The sequence below is a fragment of the Acinonyx jubatus genome, chromosome B3 (genome assembly GCF_027475565.1).
Source record: "Acinonyx jubatus isolate Ajub_Pintada_27869175 chromosome B3, VMU_Ajub_asm_v1.0, whole genome shotgun sequence".
Lineage (NCBI taxonomy): Eukaryota > Metazoa > Chordata > Mammalia > Carnivora > Felidae > Acinonyx > Acinonyx jubatus.
In genome coordinates, this window is record NC_069386.1 from 66,447,328 (window position 1) to 66,469,438 (window position 22,111).

Consider the following 22,111-nt stretch of genomic DNA (forward strand, 5'->3'; position numbering starts at 1 on the left):
TAATCACTTAACCCCTGTGTTTCAGCCCCTTCATCCATAAAATGGAGATAATACCAATGTCTACCTCATGGAGTTGCTATAAGCATAAGTTATTAGTAGTAAAATATTTAGAACAGTAAGATGTGTGTTCATGTCATTATTAGTTGTCCCTTGGTACCCTTCGGAAAGAATGGACAGATAGTCACCCATCACAAGTTTATTCCCAGGTTTTATTCTCACTTGTGTCTAATTCCTGTGGGCAGTTTACATTCAAGGATTACTTCCACCCTTCCCATCTTTGAGAATCAATTGTTCTTCTTGAGATAAAAGGTGGCTAAAATAGGGGAAAAGGAAGTTCACAAGTGCCGTGTGGCATATCTGATTACAGGTTATTAAGCCAATCCTTCCCTCTCTCTCATAAGCAATTCATTTCCCAGCACCATAGGGGAGAATAATAAAATAAAATACAGGATGATCTCATCACTGATGCTTAGCATTTGTATATTCACTTAAAAAGGTGGCAGAGCAATTTACTACAGCCCTCAGGCGGCCTAAATGACATGTTAGCAAGTTATATAGACACACTATTACCTATTTATTCTGAGATTCAATGCAAAAATGTCAAGGAGATCCCTACTTAAGTACACTAAATTACTGACTCCTGGGGCTAGAAAGTACTGGGAGAAGCTATTAGCTATTGAACCCATCTCCTGGATAAGAATCTATGGCGCGTATAGATGCGAACCTTTCCGAAATCTAGAGAAAGCTACTAAACTATCTTCAACGTTAAGATCCTCACTCTTCCAAGAAATTCTTTTCAAGGTGTTCTGGCGTCAGCATAAGTACATGTGCATTTGTTCTCTCATTTGATGGTATGAAAACAGCTGGTGAGGCTTGTGACCCATGCAGCATTTCTTTGAATTCTCTCCTTCATCCCAAACCTGTATTTCCCAGTACCAATAGTGATGTGGAGAAGAAAGGCAAAAGAAATGTAGATAAAATTAAATTTCCTTATAACCTGCAGCCCACTGACAAATACTGGAGACAAGCACATTCCTCCAGGAACTCCCAACTGTCTTAATGTTAATGCTTTGCTAGAGGGAAAAACAACCTTAGCTTGACCATAGCTAGGCCTCCAGGATCCTGTAAGTCTTCTTTAACATATGAAAGTCCTTTTAGAAACTTCCCCATCTTTACCTCCCCAACTCCCAAGTGTATAATCAGTTGCTCCTCACAATCCCAGTGCAGGGTTCTGTCCCTGTGCTTTAATAAACACCATTTTCACATCAAAAATGTCTCAAGAATTCTTCCTTGGCCATTAGCTCAGAACCCTAACACTTCAAACCACATGGATAGCACATCTTCATCTGAATAACATCCACTTATCCTATAAGGATTATTGTCTTCTATCCTATAAGGTTACTGTCTTCTAATATGAGATTAAATTAAGAATATCCTATACACTCTGATTCTGAAAATGCAGGAATCATCACTTGAGCTTTGCAATCCAACTATGCCTTCTCTAACCTTCTAAAATATCCACCGGTCAAATAAGCATTAATCAAAAAAAGTGTATCTGAGTGTATTATTAGTTCCAATAGTGAGTGAGTTAAGCTATCTGGCCAAGAATCAGAACTCAAGCAGAAGGCCAGCAACAGATGAAAAGAGCACAGTTCATGGTGTTGCCCGACCATAAGGCAAGCTGAGGGCAAAGCACAAGCTAGCACTCCTCCCCCGGTGGGACATGTGTGATATTCCTCAGGCACTCCCGGGTGCCCAAGAACAAAGGAAAGGAAAGAAAACAAATGGTTAACTGATAGAGATCATAGTAATGCAAGACATGAGTCTTCATCAGTGTACATATGTCTTAGTAAATTACAAGAAAAAGGCAATCTTATCAAGAGCCTAATCTCCAGAAACCTATATACTCAGTTTCCTGGAGTCCTAATATCACTCTCCGCTCACTAGTGATGTGGGGGAACAAAGGCAAGAAAGAAATGGCAGGTAAAATTAAATTTCCTTATAACCTGCACCCCGTTGACAAATATTTACGGCAAATACAGAGTATAATATTTCTCCAGGAACCCCCTACTGTCATAATATTAATGACTTACTAGAAGAAAAACAACTTTAGCTTGACAATAGCAAGGCGTCAGGTATCTACTGAATCCTTTTTAGCATATCAACTCCTTCTGAAGACCTCCCTTTTGTCTTTACCTCACCCAATTCCATAGTATATAACCATTTACTCTTTAAAACCCCAGTGCAGATCTTTCTGCGGGTCCTGTCCCCATGCTTTAATAAAATCACCTTTTTTGCACCAAAGATGTCTTCAAGAATTCTTTCTTGGCCATCAGCTCCTAACCCCCATCACTCCAAAACCCCATCAATGGCACTTTGGAGTTCCTAAGTAAATGCAAAATTGAATACAAGTAGATGTATGAGTAAAATATAACCAAAAACAAACTGTCAAGTTTTGGGGGTTTTTTTTTAGATTTTATTTTTTTACTGAAAAACAATATTTTTTCAGTGTATATTAATAAATATGAATTTTAATGACATTGGGAAGAAATGGAGGTAGATGCATGTGCTCAAACTGCCATTTTGAAACCATCCTCTTAATACCATAATTAAATAATTAATAATTAATTAAAAATTCATAATTATTAATATAGCCAGACAACAAGAAAAGCTAGTATCAGACCAGAAAGTTGCAAGAACTATTAGACAGAAAAGCAGGATAAAAACTAAAAGAGAAAACAGAATAGGGAAATCTGCAGCCCAAATAATCAAAAGGTAAGAAAAGTCTTTCTCTAGGAAGCCATGGTCCTGGGGTAGCTCTTTCTGCCCATGAGGCCTGTCCCCATGCTTTAATAAAATCACCTTTTGGCACCAAAGATGGCTCAAGAATTCTTTCTTGGCCATTGGCTCCTGAGGACCCCACTATCACCCCAAAAATTTCATCATGTATCACCCACCTCTGACAGGCAATCTCCACCTCAAAGTCTGTTTCCAGGGGACTGACCTATGATACTGACTTAGCCTTATGAAATATACCTCAAGGAAACAAAAGAATTGATGATTATTTCTCAATAATAAATAGAAAAAGAATAATGTAGTAAAACAAACACCATTTTGCAGACTTCTAATTAAATAATGGATGTAGGTAGGGGAGCCTGGGTGGCACAGTCGGTAAGGCATGATCTCGGCTCAGGTCATGATCTCACAGATTGTGCATTCAAGTCCCACATCAGGCTCTGCACTGATAGTGTGGAGCCTGCTTGGGATTCTGTCTGTCCTTCTCTCTGCCCCTCCCCTGCTTGTGCATGCATGCATGCTCTCTCTCTCTCTCTCTCAAAATAAATAAGTAAACTTAAAAAAAATTTTTTAAATTAAATAATGGATCTAAGCAATGATCATCAAAGCATTTTTTTTAATTAAATAATGGATCTAAGCAATGATCATCTGGTATCACAAAAAGAGAGACAACTGGATATTATATACCACATATTACCCACCACCATCTACGAAGAACTCTTGCAAAAAAAATTTAACCTGAATTAGATTACATCTCCATATCCAACTACCAGTTTATAAGTACAGGGACAGAAAGCCATGTTAAATAATACTATAGAGATACAATTTTTAAAATCTGGAATGTAGAAGCCTCAACCAGATAACCAAATTTCCTCAATAAATAAGGGAGGGAGAAACCTATCAATATCCTATCTAGTGTCTGATCCAAAACAATACACACATATAAAAAAATCATGAGACGATCAGAGAAATCTGAACCCTTATTAGATAGTTTATAATATTAAAGAGATGCTATTAATTGTTTTAGGTATAATTATAGTATTGCACATACATTTTCTGGATCTTTATCTTTTTACAGATATATACCAAAATATTTACCAATGAAATGTTTTGATGTCTGAGATTTGCTCTGAAATCATTGAAGAAGTGGAGGTGAGGCAGAATGGGTAAAGGTGCAGATAAAATAATACTGGCCATGAGATGATAACTGTTGAAGCTGACTGATGATACATGGAAGTTCATAAAAATACTCCTATTTTTTGTATACAGTTGAAACTTTCAATAAAAAATAAAATAATATAGGGGCACCTGGTGGTTCAGTCAGTTGAGTGTCCGACTCTTGATTTTGGCTCAGGTCATGATCCCAGGGTTGTGGGATCAAGCCCCGCATTGGACTCTGTGCCGATCGTTGAACCTGCTTAAGATTCTCTCTCCCCCTCTGCCCCTCTCCCCTACTTGCACACTCTCTCTCTCTCTCAAAGTAATAATAATGTAAAAAACAATCGCACTGAACGCAGAGCAGAATGAATGAAATGAAGTGCTCATGATTTTCCACTATGTAAACTTGCAATTTATTTGCCTCCAAATAAAACATACTAATAAATGGTACTGAACTATATAATACAATAAAATGACCAAACTGATCAAAATCCTTATTGATTTAAGGTTAAGACACAGCCCAAAAAAATACATGAAATAACTGAATAGATATGTTAAATCTTAATCTCCTGTATGAAATTATGAGTAAAAAAGAATGGCTATTTTGAAGGAAAATGTAATTCTAAAGACACAAAATGATAGCATTCAACTCACATAATCAATGATACTACAGAACGAATATTTTTAAGAACATTTAATTTTTCACTATGGAATAATTAGAACAGAACTTAGGGAAAAAGGAGATGCTTTCTATTAAAAGTTGCCTGATAACATATAGGACACCAAGTTAAATTTGTATTTCAGATATAAATAATAAATAATTTCTTAATATATGTCCCAAATAATTTTATTTGCTATATCTGGCAATCCTAATTCTTTACTTTTTTTCCCAGTTTTATTGAGATGAAATCGACATATAACTTTGAGTAAGTTTAAGGTGTACAATGTGATGATTCGGTATATGTATGTATTGTGAAATGCTTTCGCTTGTTTTTTTAAGTTGATTTTTTTTTCTTCCACCATTTGACTACCTGTGCTAAAATGTTATCCATATGGTGCTTCGTTAAGGCAAGTATTATTTAAAACTTCTCCTGTTAAGAAGCCAATGGAGATTTCTAGCACTGTCACCTTGGAGATGGCAGTCCTGGTACAGGTATTTAATTTTGAGATCTCAAAATACCAGCAAAAAAAATTATCCCCTAGAGAATGAGGAATCTGGAAAGTGTTTTTGACAGATCCACCACATTCTTACCCCAGCAAACGCTGCTACTTTGTTCTCTCTCCTCCTCCCCTTTCCCTTGCAATAACACACCAACAGTATTAATCAACCAGATAATGGTGGTGGTGAGTGGGGGTTGATGAGGGCTCCACTGTACTGACTGTGCTGACTTGACCAGACATATGGCTTGAGGTGGGAAAAATAGGAAACAGAATATGTCCTCTTAGTCCCAACCACAGCCCTGTAGAGATGACCCCACACATTCTATGTCTCCACAACTGTGCACTCACATTGTTTTTAAAGTACTTTCCTACACTTTCCTTTGCTACTCAGAAAAGCTCTGAGAGATAGATAGGCATCAAGCAACTGGCCAAAAATCGCACACCTTGTGCTCTTGATTCTCATCTCGGGATTCTTGGTATCATCATCTGCATAAAGTAAGTTGGGCTTTGGTAAAGTTAGGGATTCTATCCACTGGATTTCCTGTGAACTGATCACAGTTCCAGTCCCAACCTTTGATTGTTCTAAGTGAGGAGCTCACTATGCACACAACCTCACATCCTCAGCTCTTTCGATCTCATACATATATATTTTTAAATGTTTATTTATTTATTTATTTTGAGGTGGGGGAGCGTGTGAGCAGAGTAGGGTCAGAGAGAGAGGGAGAGAGACAAAATCCCAAGGAGGATCCACGCTGTTGGTGCAGAGCCCAACACGGGGCTCCATCTCACAACCATGAGATCATGACCTGAGCAGAAATCAAGAGTTGGACACACAACCGACTGAGCCACCCAGGTGCCCTAATCCCCATACATATTTAACAAACCTTGGATTCCTGTAAGGAAACAGTGAGGGACAAGACAGAAAAGGTCCTTATCTTCCTTGAGCTCACACTTTAGGGGGAAACAGGCAAATAGATATGTAGTAACAATAAAATGTGATGAGTGCTACAACAGAGAACTGTCAGGACATGCACTAAGAGTCTGTAACCTCTATGTTAGGGAAGCCTCCCAAAAAAGGAATGCTTAAGCTGAGACCTGCAAGACTAATAAGATAGGTGAGGGGAAAGAGGATCAGAGAGAGCAGAAGAGTATTCCAAGCAATGGGATTACATGTGCAAAGATTTGGAGGAGAAGAAAGGTGACGTTGGCATGGTGCGAGAGATAGGGCAGACCCAAAACATGGGGATGCATGAAGCAGGTCAATGATTTGTGCCTCTTTAAACAAGTATACTTAATATATCTGCTAAATATTTACTTAGAGGAGAAGTTGATTCACCTGGAGAAAAATCGGCAGAGAGGACACTACACTGGTGGCCCCTCAGTTACTCCTCTGTGGTCCTAAACAGGGATGTCCTTTGGCCCCTAAACTTCAAAGTCTCTCAGCCTAATAAAAGGTCTGCACTTAGCAGGACCTGCTCCTTAGAACCAGTTTAATGACTGTCTTTATTACTGATCTATACTCCTGAGGAGCAGGGTGGGGGGAGGTTCGTGTCCTCCTTCCCATTCACTACCCCAAAGTCTCCTTCTTTTCAACTATAAAGCCAGTCCAGTTCTTGCTGAAAACAGTTCCCTCTACCTTAGTACATTCACATGTTTTGCTTTAGCACCCTTCCCAGTTGGCCAGCTTTGCCACCACGTGAGAGAGGCCGATGAGCCTGGAGAATCTACAGGGGCCAAGAGGGGGGCATTTTGTGCGGACTGTGAAGTCACAGGTAGGTCCTCCAGCGTCTCCAGGCCCCTGCACCAGAACGTGTCCAGCCTCACTGTTGATTTAGGAGAGGCACTAGGGGATGAAGCAGCGGCCCTCGAACCACCCCAACAGCAAATCAACAAGGCTTTTTAAAAACACAGGTGCCTTGGTCCTATTCCTAAGCTACTAAATCAGAATTTCCAGGGACAGAATTTAGGAATTTGTATTTTCAACATTCTTCTTGAGTGAGCCTGATGTTAAAAAATTCTGGGACTCATTGGACTTTATGGTAAAAAGGCACAAATTTCAGAGCCAGTAAAACCTAAATTCAAACTGTAGCTCCAGAATTTATTAGCTGTGTGATCTTAGATTGAGAGGTTTTTTTTTTTCCTCTCTCTCTGAGCTTCAGTTTCTCAGGTTTAAAAAAAAAAAAAGAGGAAGGAGGAGGCGGTGGAGGAGGAAGAGGAGAAGAAAGAAATAACATTACTTATCTCATATTATTAGAGGATTAAATGAGAGCATGACTAGCAAGTACTGGACACAATAGTCTGTAGATGAAAGTAGTCACCTATCTTACCTGGTTTTACCTTACTGGGAATGCCACTCTCATTCCGCTACAAGCCCCATCTGCAGCCCTACTTGCTGCCTTTTTATTTCCCAAGAACCTATCTTAACCCTCCTCTAACTTACTAGCAACTTGCATGGGGAATGACAAGAGAGTGGTCATTGCCCACGAGAAAGGGGCTGAAGTTAAAGCTCTAGAAAAAGGAGTCTGTCTATACACCCCTCCACCCCTGTTTGAGGCCCCACCTCCAGCACAAAGACTTTCCCAAAAAACTGGCCATCCCTCCTGATGACTGGATCGAGGTCGATTTGACTTTTCCTTACACATCGGGGTTAGCATATACAAAGAGTTCTGAAGTGGTAGTGGCATATATACTGTGCTCTTTTAATGACTGAAAGTGACTTTTAATTATTTACAGGCATATCTGTTTATTATTAAGAAAAAAAGTTGCACATGGAGACATATCATTTTTTTTCCTTTAACATAAATACTTAGATTATTTAGCACATTTGTCAGGATTCAGTTTTAAACTTATTTCCATTTTCCTTACAACATCCTTATGAATTAGGCTACAGTACATTGTTTCTATGAAAAACATCTTTTCCTAATGGCAAAATTAATATACTGTACAAACCAAGAAACAGACTCTTAACTCTAGGGAACAAACTGATGGTTACCAAAGGGAAAGGAGTAGAGTGATGGGTTAAATAGGTGATGGGGATTCAGAAATGCACTTGTGATGAGCACTGGGCACTGTATGGGGAGTGCTAAATCACCTGAAACTAATATAACACTGCTTGTTAACTGGAATTAAAATAAAAACTTAAAAAAAATTACTATACTATGTGTTCATTAGGCACAATTTGGAAAATAGTGAAAATACCACGTAAAGAAAATTAAAAACTCGTCTCTAATAACCACCTAGAGATAAGAAAATTAACATGTTGATGTACTTGTCTCAAGTAGTTTATCATCATATATTTTATAAAATTGGCATAATTCAGTAGATATAGTTTCTGAATCATACTTTTTCCCTTAACCTTATATTATAACTTGTTAGTATATTGCTAATCATTTTCAAAACTATAATTTCTAATATTAATAGTACTGTAGTATATAAATATTCCATAATCTATTTCCCTGTTACTGGACACTTGGGTTTTCTCCCCCTATTTTTGGTTGCCATATATATTAAGAGCTAGACTTCCTATTTTCTGTATACCTTGGGGAAAACAGAACTGTAGAGGTTAAATGGTTTGCTTCAAGGCTAGGACTGGAATATAAATTCTGGACTCCAGCATAATTCTCTTTTTCATGGACCAAACTTTAATTTGTCTTAAAACTATTAATCAATACTTAGATCATACTTGGCACTTCAGTACATTTTATTTACTGGTCTTCATATTTAAAGTAAATATTACTGACAATTTAGGAGGGTATGAATTGAACTATATATATAGTCCCAAAGTGGGGGTTAATGGGGGTGAAGGGGTAATTCAGAGTCCCTACAGCCCCCTTCTTTGTTTCTACCTTTCCTCATTACACCAACTTCCCCAAATGGATCACCCAGTAGGGATAACATCACTTTCTGGTTTTGATTCATAAGAAAAGATAAAGTTTCTCTGCTACTCAGCATCACTACCAAGACATCAGCCCTTACATACTTCCCCTCTTTCTTCACCTGATTTCCCAGTTCAGTTGCCTCTCTCTCTCTCTCTCTCTCTCTCCCTCTCTTTCTCTCTCTTTCTCTTTCAAAGTCTAACTAGTCTTTGGTTTCTGTAGAAACACTGCTATTTGCTGTTCTGTCACATCATTAAAGATATACTGACAGTAGAAGAGCTATCCTGTGTCCATTCTTCTTCCACGTTGCTTAGAGTTATACTTTAATGGTGTTCAGCACCAGGTCATGGAAAAAATCCAGTCCTAAGAACGTGGAAGCACAAGTCACAAGTGTTCAGCTCAGCTCCATTACAACCTGTGGTCTAACCTTGGGCAAGTTACTTGTCTCTGTGGTGTCTATTCCATCTTTATTAGATGATCTTGAAGATTTCTTCCAGTTTGACATGACATACTTTGGAACAATGTGGTTCTTTTAGAACATCTCTTGAAACTTGCCTGTTTAAAAAATAACTTGTTTGAAGTGACTTCCTTCTGTCTATTAAACATCTTTGCTTCCATTTCTTGTATAGGTCCTACACAAGAGACAATGCCTGTATGAGGGTTCTGCCCAAGAGTTTTCTTATTGGTAGTACTGCTCTTGATCTAATTAACCAAGGCTTCTTTCCTGGGTTCTATGCTTTAGGTCCTATTTTAGCCCTCCTCTGCCTTCCTCCTCCCCACAAGGTGACAGGTTTGTCAGGATTTGCCCTCCTGGAACCTGCTCTCCTTCTTCTAGACCAAGCTCTCCCTACCCAGGAAACCTTAAATTCCTTGCTCATGAAGCCCTGAGCCTCCTTCTGGTACTTCCTTGGGATTCTGCTCTTCTCTGTCCTCTTTTTTTTTTTTAATTTCTAAAAAATTTTTGTTTATATTTGAGAGAGAGAGAGAGCATGAGTGGGGAGAGGCAGAGAGAAGAGACAGAATCCAAAGCAGGCTCCAGGCTCAGAGCTATCAGCACAGAGCCCAATATGGGGCTCGAACCCATGAGCTATGAGATCATGACCTGAGCTGAAGTCCAACACTTAACCGACTGAGTCATTCAGGTGCCCCACCTGTCTGTCTTCTTAATGGCAGGCTGTGTTATGCAAAGTAAGGCCAAGAGGTGACTATTTGTGCAATTTGTTTTCGGACTTGCAGACAGAGCTTGGATACATAGGGTGAAGTCTACACACTTATACACAAGTTTCTTTGAGGTCAGTATGAATGGAAGGGTATGTGGCCCATTGAGATAAGGGGAAGGTTGGAAACAACCAACCATTTGCACCTTTGCCTCAGACTCACAAATGTCAAGGATGGGCCAGCTTGTGAGACACGCTGTCTTGCACAGAGTAGGATAGTGGAGCAAAGAAGAGTGGCTCTTCAAAGACTCTGTGAGTTACTTGTGACCATACTGGAGAACTCACTAACTGGAATGAGTGGACAATAGAAAGAGCATGGAGAAGCCTCAGACTTTTCTTCTTTGGCTCTAGCTAGATGCAAGTTTTAGACACAAAGATAATTTAAAATCTCTTGTCTGGTCTTCATATTGCCAAACTAGAGTTATGCTCTTACAGGCATAATGTGTGATATTTTATTGACAGTAATGACAATAGATTATTGAGCCTAAACTGATGCCCATGTTGACATTATTTCCTCTCTACATGTGTTGGTCCATATACCCTCAACTCCCTCCCCACCAAAATAAAATCTTTTATAAATGTTTATTTTTATTTTTTGACAGAGAGCGAGTGAGCACAAATGGGGGATGGGCAGAGACAGAGGGGAACAGAGGATCAAAGTGGGCTCTGTGCTAAGAGCAGCAAGCCTGATGCAGGGCTTGAACCCACAAACCAAGAGATTATGACCTGAGCCAAAGTTGGACACTCAACTGACTGAGCCACCTATACCCCCAAAATAAAATCTTAGGTAAAGCTAAACGTTAAAAAAAAAAAAAAAAAAAAAAAAAAAAAGAGGGGTGCCTGGGTGGCTCAGTCGGTTGAGTGTCCGACTTCGGTCCAGGTCATGATCTCACGGTCCGTGAGTTCAAGCCCCGCATTAGGCCCTGTGCTGACAGCTCAGAGCCTGGAGCCTGTTTCAGATTCTGTGTCTCCATCTCTTTCTCTGCCCCTCCCCTGTTCATGCTCTGTCTCTCTCTGTCTCAAAAATAAATAAACGTTAAAAAAAAATCTTAGGTAAAGCAAAACAATCTCCTTGAGCCTAGCCAACCCTCAAGTAACTACCACATCTGACACCATAGTTATACTAAATGATCTATTGAGAATCATGGTAATTCCAAACTTCATTTCACTATTTCTCACATCACAGTGTTTTGTTAGGATTAGGAGTCATGATTTTGTAAATTTGGTTCTATAAATTATATTCATATGACAGCTGAGAAGGATCAAGATGGAAAAGTAAAATGGTTTAAAATGCCCTTTAAAATGCCCCCTTTAAAATGGTTTTAGTTGTAGTTCTACCCAATTCAAAAAGTTAGCTTCAGGAAAATTCTACCCAGTTTAAAAATTAACTGGATGACATCGAACAAGTTATTCACCCTCTTGGGGACTCAATTTCTTTAACTGTAAAATGAAGAGGTTGGATTAAATGATCTCTAAATTTCCTTAAAACTCTAAGGTTTTATGATTGCCTATGATTTTCTAAGCAGTTATGCCTAGAGCTATTTAGCAGAGAAAATTGCGGAATGTGAAAACCTGTAGGACTCAGGACTCCGGGAAAAAATGAAAAGCCCATTCATCAGGAAATGGGGTCAAGTTAGAGAGCAAAAAGTGTAGTTGCCTGAGCAACTTGAGTCTGAAAAGAAATTATCACAGAGTTAAGCACAGGCCTGAGCCAGCCATGGAGAAAGAAAAGAATGAGAACTCCATCTTTTCCTAATGCTGTCCTGGAAGAGGAATCACAGGAGCACTGTTTGACTTCTGGGAACAAGGTGAAGTATACAAAAACCAAACACATAGATACCCAATTATAAACTGATTACAGCTGTATCTGCTACAGCTTCCTCCCTAGTGTTTTCATCAAAGTCTGAAAGCTTGATTGCCAAATCTCCACCGGTACTTCAGGACTACCCACAGCATGCAAATTGTCCCTCCCTGTTTCAGTATTAGAAATCCCACCCACAGTCCTACAAGTATAATGCTGTGCTGAAGCTGGGGTTTAAAGCTGGCACCAAGCCCCCGAATCCTGCTAGTGATAATATGAGGAAGTAAGACATTCAACTTTGTTGGGAAACCAAATCATGATACGGCATGATACCAAGCATATGAAACTGCTTGGTCACAGTGTTCAACCCAAAGCTACAAACTACTGCAGAGAATACGGAAGCTCCCCAGAAGGTGTGGCCCTTTCCTCCTGTATATATAACTAATTATATTAAGGGAAACGAATTTCACACCTGACTTTACATGCTTTGTAATTGATCAAAATGCAGAAAATGGCAGGTTTGGGATGGGAAGGAAACAGTAACAAAAAACTTGTAAAATGTCAGATTTGGCTAATCTAGCTCTTATAGAAATAAACATCGAATGTATCTCTGATAGTTGTCATATTAAAATCTGAAAATGTGAGGTGTAAATATTTATTGTCAGTGAATTTCATATAAATTTCTTACGTTCAGACAGTCACAGATTTCCTGTGAATCCAGACAATTTTCACTGTATTTATGTTTCTGAAATCTAACTCAATTTCTTCTATGATGTGTTTTTGCAAAGCTCCTCTTCTTATAAGAATTTTTTGTTTGAACACAAAGAATACTCTAACAACTGTCTAGAAAGCAGACACCCAATATCAGCCCATCTTCTTTTTAACCTAAAAAAGGTATCATTTCTCATTAGAGGTTTGGCCATCCAGAACAGACCACTGAAATACAGGACTTTTGTGAGCACTAAATAGAGAAAGAGAAACCTCTACCGTGAAGGGGCTGATGAATAGGAGAAGGAAGATTTTTCATACCATATTTTGGGCAACTTCAGCTATATTTGAGCTTTGGGAAAGTTTCATGAGCTGCTTCTTTAGGAAACTAAAAACAACCAGAGTGCCTTTAACACTGTGCCATTCTTATTCAACAAATACCTATATAGAGCTTATTATGTGCCAGGCCCTGTAAGTGCTTTACAAATACTAATCTTTGATTTTTTTATAGCAACTCTACAGAGTAGGTCATATCATCATCACTATCTCTGTCCCTATTTTAACAGATGAAGAAACTGAGGCATGGAGAGGTAAGTCATTTGCTCAAGCCCCAGAGCTAATAAGAGGCAGAACCTGGGGAGTATGACTTCAGAGCCCATGGTACCAGCTAACACACCCTCCTCTTTCCAGAGTAGGTCATTATTCGAGGCAGAGGTGGAGGCAAAGAATTAGAAAATGTCCTGGTGCCATGGCCATGTAGCAGGTCACTTCTCTAGTGTGGAAACACTGCTTTTAAATTCTAGCAACTTCCACCTCTTTAACCTGGATGGTTTTTCTCAGATCTGTGCTTCTTAGATGGTCCTACAATAAAAGATATGATGAAGCGAACACCAAGGAAAAAATTTTAAGAGTAATCTCCAGAATGATCTTGCTTAAGAAGATGAGATTGGTGAACTAAAGGGGTCAATAACAAGATATTAATGGCCCTCTTAGTCACCTTTATAATTCTCATAAAAAAATCAACAAAATGCTTTTTGTTGCTGTATTTACAGGTTAACACGCATGATTTTGGTTTAAGAGAAAAGAAGGTATCAATTCCTACAAAATATATACTTTGGCCAAGGACATTGGAGAGCAAGGCCCTTTAAGTATGATTAAGAAGTAGTACAGGGATGTTAATCTGAAAGATTATTTAATAAAAACATAAAAAGAACCTATCTACCCATCAATAGGAGAATGGTTAAATTAAAGAACATCCGGGGTGCCTGGGTGGCTAGCTCATTTGGTTAAGGGGCTGACTCTTGATCTTGGCTCAGGTCATGATCTCCTGGTCATGATCTCCTGGTCATGAGATGGAGCTCCACGTCAATAAATAAACTTAGGATGTGAAGGCGATCTGGCTGCAACATCTGTCACCCCATTGATCGCCAGGGTTGATTCCGGTGATCTGGCTGGCTAGGCAGGTGTCCCCTTCCTTCCTCACTGCTCCATGTGTGTCCCTCCCAAAGCTGCGTGCTCGGTGGAAGAGGACGACCTTCCCCAATAGAGGAAGACGTTCTTCGGTCAAGGGTATACAAGTAGCTGTGCTCCCCTGCCAGAACCTCCAAAGAAGTTCTCAAGGTCCATTTGTAGGAGAACAGAGGGTAGTTAAGCTTCCAAGACTCCAGACATATCCAAATGAGGCACTGCATGTGGCAGTCTGCCTTTCTTAAAAAAAAAAAATAATAATAATAATAATAATAATAATAATAAATAAACTTAGAAAAATTAAAGAACATCCATATGCAATAGAACATGAGGCAATCACTAAAAATAATCAGGTTGATCTACACATATTTCCATGAAAAGATATGTGTAACCCATTAAGTGAAGAGGGCAAACTGCAGAATGCTTTCACAGTATCATGCCATTTTTGTGAGAGAATGACACAAGAAACAATATTTGTTCTTGAATATCTGTGGCCTAAGGCATGTCTGCATACAAATAGAAATGGTCTGAAAGAATATATATGAACCTCTCAAGAGTGGTTACCTCTGGGGGTGCCTGGGTGGCTCAGTCAGTTAAGTGTCAGACTCAGTTTTGGCTCAGGTCATGATCTCACGGTTTCGTGAGTTCAAGCCTGGTGTTGGGCTCCACACTGATGACCCGGAGCCTGCTTGCCATTCTCTCTCTCCCCATCTCTCTCTGCCCCTCCCCCACTCCCTCCTCTGTCTTTCTCTCTCTCAAAATAAATACACTTTAATAAAAATAAATGGTTACCTCTGGAATATGTGCAGAAGGGGGAGGGGATAGTGGTGAAAAGGAGATAATCTTTTTTACTTTATAGACTTCTACTTGCTTGCGGTAGGTAAGATTCATCAAATGCACGAGTTAAAGCACAAGCAAGCATAAGGAAACCATTCACCAACTGGAGAAAGATTAAGAAATAGTCAATTATAAATAAGCAGTGTATCAATTTAACAAACTGCCTCCTGAGATATGTCATATAACCACTTTAGGCACTAGTCCTCCCATAATTATGCATAAATCACTGTGTTATCTTTAGTAGACTCCTATTTTGCTAATGCTATGAATTTTGAGGTTTTATTTTTATCAAAACTTAAGAAAAACAATAATAGTTTCTGAAAGAATGATAAATAAATAGTTAATGCACTGGTCTTTTATGATTTTTTCTTTTAGAACTCAAATACACATTATGTGAACTATAACCATATTTTAGACTGATAGGATGTCAGTGTAGTATGAAAAAAACAATCTGAACTCATTTGACAAATGCAGCACACCAATGAGTTCAGACTGAATCTGGTTTTCTTGCCCAATGCTTTCAGCTCTTAGAACTTTTTGGAATTCAGAATTACATCTAAGAGATTGTGACTCATACACTCTACTGTTTCTTTTTTCTTTTTTTTTTTTTCTTTTTCTTTTTTCTGTTTAACATATACTGCTCCTTCTATCTGGAATTCCCTTTTCTCCCTGTCCAACTGGCTAACTTCAATTTAGTCTTTAAATACCATCTGTCCAGTGAACTTCAAGGTTGAAGTGTCCACTGACCAATCCCCTGTAGACAGTTCCCATCCCACAGACCTGGACACCCATAAAGACCCTGGAACAGCCTTGGAAGACTTGGGTAAGAATGGCGCTTAAGGGAAGCCCTATCTGGGGAAGTGATGGAGTCACAAGTATGCTTAATGTTACATATGTCAAATATATGTTGAATGAAATGTTTAAAATTTCTTAATATTGCTGCATGATTCAAGAGACAATGGGTGAGTGTACTCCTACATGACTAAAATTTGGTGGGTTTTAAACCTCTTTTGATCACCCTCTTGCACCAAAGACTCACAGACGAAACATAAACAAAAATTTTTGAAAAATACTCATCTTTAATATGTGAAATGTATTCTGGCATTGTGTAGCTTATTGTAGTCAATACCACTTTTTAAAAATACTGATCAAACCCTAGAAATGTATCATCTTATACATAGTTTGAAAGACCCCAAACTGAACAATATTTGTTGACAAATGCTTGCAAACATCGTCAAACAAAGAATCAAAATGTTAACCAAAACTGCACCCAAAGTTTAGTTAGTTTTTTGGCCATTTCCACTTTCATGTTGTTTCTCTCCATTTTCAGTAACTTGTTTGCCCGAGTAGGGGCAGAAATTCCTGTCTGAAAGTAGGATGACATCAGGTCAAAACCACAGGACGTGTGCTGAGACAGAAACCAGAACAGCCAGCCATCCGGGAGTTGGGACTGTCTTCGCCAATTTTAGATATTTGGTCACCTTATCTGAGACTACGTGTAAACTCACCTATTTCAGTTTCTCAGAAGGCAGCTCTTACTGTGTAATTCAAAAAGAGTTTTTTCTGCATTCTTTAATGGTTTGGGTTAATTTTAAACAAGGGTTATGACATGTGAGCTGGTGCCAGAAAAATGTGGATTAATTTTTGCTGCTTCCCTAGAGAAAGTAGTGGTGTTTTTAATAATAGATTCTAGTAAAGTGTCTATATATTTTTTTGAGGACTTAAAAGACAAAGCAAAATATGGGTTGAATAGAGATTTTTCAGTGTGTGTGTAGACTAAATTGCACATGGCCTGAATGAGAAAAAAATGTTAGTAGAGACTTTTTTTGCAACAGTTCACTATTTAGGTGACCTCAAAAGAAAAGGAATTGATTATATGGATATTGTATCATTGAGGATTAATGCTATCTGCATGTGACAGAAATCCAAAATAGTGGGGAATAATGGTCTTATCTCAACTAAGATAGTATTTAGCTCTCTTGTAAAAGAGGTAGATAGTCCAGAACCGGCATGGCTCCATGATGACAAAGGACCAGGATGCCTATTGTTGCTTACTACTGGTGTTTCTGTCGATGCATTCAAATTCTAGAAATCTGAAAGTAGAAGGGAGGAGACATTGCATGCCCCCTCTCTTTAAGGATATGTCCAGCAAATTGCATACACTACATCCCCTTATAGGCTATTAAACAGAATATAATCATATGACTATAATTAACTCCATGGAAGGTTGGGAAATGTAATCTTTATACCAGGAAACCATGTACTCAGCTAAACAGTGGAAGGTCTGTTACATGGGAAGATGGCAAGGATAGATACTAGGAAAACAAGCGGTTTCTCCCACAAGTATCCATGGCCTTGGATAAAAATAAAAAATAATAACAATAATAAAAAAACACTTTAAGCTCCATTTCTGCAGCCTTTGCCTCTCCTTCTCAATAGTCAGACTTCTCCTTGTTCTTTAATCTGTGGTTAAAGGAAATTACAAAGACCTCTAGTCAACTCAGCTTAGTTGATTACTTTGCCCCTACATGGCAGAGCCTGCCATGCTAGGACAGCATGTGGATGGCTGGAACTAGAGACAATCAAACCCTAACCACAAGGCCAGGAAACAGGGTCTAGCCAGGAATCAGAAAGAGGGAAATGAATGCTGGGGAAGTAATCAATAAATAGCTTATCACAATGTCTAAAAGGCAGATCTAAGTTAACATGATCAAATCAAAATTCTTGATTTCTCTCCCAAATTCCACTTCCAGATGCACTACCATCCATAGTATTGTTTAATCCTTGAGCTTCTTTTTCTTTCACTTTTCATAGATGATCAGGATTTGCTACACATTATGTGGGGCCCAATAAAAAATAAATTTGCAGGGACCCACATTGAAAAATTATCAAGAATTTCAAGACGGCAACAGCAGAGCATTAAACCAACTGTGGAGTCCTTCCAAGGGTGGGGCTTGATACAACTACACATGAAGGCACCCAATATATATCTATCATGAGATAATATAAAAAAACATATATTGGTCTCTGTCTCCAGTTCCCGGCACACAGCTCCCAAAACTCATATAAATTCCTAAGAGATAGGAGTACTACAAGCATCTTTTGTTCTAACGAGGTGACTCTGAGTGTGTTTCTGGATGGCTCTTGGATGAGGACTGGTCACTGGAAAGACCAAGTCATGATTAGAAGCTTGGGATTTTCAGCCCTAGTACTGAGGGCCGAGAGGCAAAAGGGCTGAAAGTAGAATTAATGATTGATCAGTCATGCCAACATGATAAAGCCTCTCTAAAATCCTAGAAGTATGGGGTTTAGAGAGCTGCCAAGTGGGTGTACACATCCATATCGGGAGGGTTACATACTCCAGCTCCATGAGGACAGAAGCTCCTTCACTAAGGGACCTCCCAGACTTTGCCCCGGATAGCTCTTGATCTGATTGTTCATTTTCTCATTTATCATATCCACTAATAAACCGCTAAATGTATGTAAGCATTTCCCTGAGTTCTGTGAGCCACCCAGGTGCCCTCAAAACATTTCTTAATTGGTAAACTTCTCTCCATCTCCATGATGACATCCTATATCTTTGGTCCTGGACTAAATGGTATTGGTCTCTTAACAAGTGTACCAGCTTTCACTTTTGTCCCTGCTTCAGTGGTGTTCAGTCAGGGAAGCAGAACCACAAGGAAGGATACACACACACACACACACACACACACACAATACATATATAATACACATCAAAATATATTTAAAATATATTTAAATATATAACATGTATTTATATAAATATATTAAAATACATAAGCATTTGACTCCAAGTGAAAAAATAAGAACAAAAAGTACAATATATTGAGCACCAAATATACTGTAGACATTGTATTACATATTTTATATTATGGCACAATAGAAAAAATACAGGTTTTGGAGTCAAGACAAATCTGGATTTGAAACCTACTCCCACACTCACTAGCTGCATGACTTTGACAAGTCAACTAAACTCTAAGTCTTTATGTTTCCTAATGCATAAATAGGGACAAAAATATTTCCTTTCAAAGTTCTTGAGAAGATTAAGAAATTAGAAAGGAATCACAAGGATACTTACTGGGTTTGAGAAAAGAATAGAAGACATCAGTGAGACCCTTACCACAGAGACAAAAGACTTAAAGAAGAATCAATCAGAGATGAAGAGTACAATACATGAGATTGGAAACAGGCTTGATGCAATGAATAGCAGGCTGGAAGAAGCAGAGGAATGAATTAGTAACCTAGAAGACAAAACCTAGAAGACAAAATAATGGAAAATAATAAAGAACAAAAGAGAGAAAGAAGAATTATGCGACATGAGAATAGACTTAGAGACCTCAGTCACTCCATCAAATGTAATAATGTATTATAGGAGTCCAAAAAGAAGAGAGAGAAAAGAAGGCAGAAAATTTCTTTCAAGAAATAATAGCTGAAAATTTCCCTAGGAGACACAGAGTACTACCATCAAAATAACACAACAGGCCAACACCAAGACAAAAACAAGAAAAAAATCTTAAAAGCAGCAAAACAAAAGAAGTCCTTACCCTACAAGGGAAAATCCATAAAGCTAGCTAGAGATCTCTGAACAGAAATTTGTTAAGGTAGAAGACAGTGGCATTATATATTCAAAGTGCTAAATGGGAAAAATCTGCAGCCAAGAATACTCTACCCAATGATAGCAAGGCTATCATTCAGAATAGAAGGAGAGATAAAGAGTGTCCCAGACAAACACAAACTAAAGGAGTTCATGACCACTACACCAGCCCTGCAAGAAATATTTTTTTTTAATTTTTCTTAATGTTTACTTAGAGAGAGACAGAGTGGGAGCAGGGGAGGGAAGAGAAAGAGGGGAGACATAGAATCCAAAGCAGGCACCAGGCTCTGAACTGTCAGCACAGAGTCCAATGTGGGACTCAAAACCATGATTTGTGAGATTATGAACTGACACTTAACTGACTGAGCCACCCAGGCACCCCAGCCCTGCAAGAAATATTAAAGGGGGCTCTTTGAGTGCAAAGGAGAGACCAAAAGTGACAAAGACAAGAAAGGATCAGAGAAAATCTCCAGAAACAATGACAAAACAAGTAATAAAAATGGCACTAAATACATATCTATCAATAATTACTTGGAATGTAAATGTACTAACTGCTCCAATCAAAAGACATAGGGTGTCAGAATGCATAGAAAAAACAAGACCCATCTAAATGCTATCTACAAAAGACTGTAGACCTAAAGACACCTACAGATTGAAAGTGAAGGGTGGAGAAACATTTATGATGCAAATGGATGTCAAAAGAAAGCCAGAGTAGCAATACTCATATGGGACAAAGTAGACTTTTTCGTTCTTGTATTGTTTTTTTATCATGATTTGGTTTCAGGGTAGTACTGGCTTCATAGAATGATTTTGAATGTGCTCCCTCTATTCTATTATTTGTAAAATTTTGATGAATATTATCATTAATTATTTTTTGAAATGTTTGGTGGAATTCACCACTGAAATCATGTAGTCTCGGGCTTTGCTGTGCTGGGAGATTTTTTATTCCTAATTCAACTTTCATTCTTGTTATTGGTCTAAGAAGATTCCCTATTTCTTGGATTCAAAATTCATGATTCAATCTTGGTAACTTATACGACTTTAGCAATTATCTGGATTTTTCCCCTAAGTTATCTGATTTGTTAGTACATAACTTTATAGTAATTTATTATCACACTATGTATTTTTGTGGTATCTATTGTATTGTTTTCTATTTCCTATTTTAGTTTTTGAGTCTTCTTGTATTGTCTTAGTTAATGTAGTTAAAGTATTGCCAATTTTGTTTATTTTTTTGGAAAAAAACAGTCATTTCTTTCTTTCAATGTTAGGTTATTGTTTATCCTGGTTTCTATTTTATTTATTTCTGATTTTTCTTTGTAATTTCCTTCCTCTACTAAATTTCAGATAAGTTTCTTCTTTTTCTAGTTTCTTGTGGTGTAATGTTTATTTGAACTTTTTTAATACAGAATTTATAGCATAAAAAAATTAAAATAGAATTATGATATGATCTAGTAATTCCACTACTAGGTATTTACCCAAAGAAAATAAAAATACTAACTCAAAAAGGTATATGCACCCTTATATTTACTACAGCATTATTTACAATAGCCAAGATATGGAAGCAACCCAAGTGTCCATCAATAGATGAATAGATAAAGAAGTTGTGGTATATGTAAAAATATGGAATATTACTCAGCCATAAAGAAGAATGAGATCTTGCCATTAGCAACAATATGAAGGGATCTATAGGGTATAATGCCAAGTGCAATAAATCAGTCAGAGAAAGACAAATACCATATCATTTCACTCATATATGGAATTTTAAGAAACAAAATAAATGAACAAACAAACAAAAGAGACAAACAGGGCATTGTAGGTAGCTCAGTCAGTTAGGCGTCCGACTTTGGCTCAGGTCATGATTTCACGGTTCATGGGTTTGAGCCCTGCATTAGGCTCTGGGCTGACAGCTCAGAGCCTGGAGCCTGCTTCAGATTCTGTGTCTCCCTCTCTCTCTCTCTGCCCCTCTCCCACTCACGCTCTTTCTTTCAAAAATAAATAACTATTTTTTTTTTTAAATGAGAGACAAAAAATCAGACTCTTAAACACAGAGAAGAAATGATGATTACCAGAGGGGGGTAGGGGGAATAAGTGAACTAGGTAAAGGGGATTAAGGGTACACTTACCTTGATGAGCACTGAGTTATGTATAGAATTGATGAATCACTATACTGCATACCTGAAACTAACATAACACTGTATGTTAACTATACTGGAATTAAAAAAGCAAAGGCTTTGAAGAAAAGTTAGGACATTTGAGTTTTCTTCCACAAAAAAATGGGTAACTCGAGATATTTTTAAATAGAGGATTGACACGATTTAATTGGGGTGTAGTAAGACCACTCTAGTTTCTGAGTAAAACATGGAGGGAAGAGAAAAAAATTTGGATTTGGCAAATTCCAAATGAGGCTTTGTTGGAAAAATCCAGGACACAGAGAGAGAAAATGATGATCATATTTTAATGTGAAACATGTGAATGA

General features: G+C 38.1%; 1 protein-coding gene across 9 annotated transcripts in view; it reads left to right on the top strand.

The window, feature by feature from the left end:
- The window catches only part of ZNF770 (zinc finger protein 770), a 59,292-nt gene that overhangs the window by 19,654 nt on the left and 17,527 nt on the right, over window positions 1-22,111 (top strand). For 7 of the 9 annotated variants that reach the window (XM_053224200.1, XM_053224208.1, XM_053224199.1 and 4 more), the window contains one exon: window positions 13,228-13,306. The exons of the other annotated variants lie outside the window; for them this stretch is intronic. The gene's annotated coding sequence lies outside the window, so the exon portion shown is untranslated. The remainder of the gene's footprint in view (window positions 1-13,227; window positions 13,307-22,111) is intronic. 9 annotated transcript variants of the gene reach the window in all.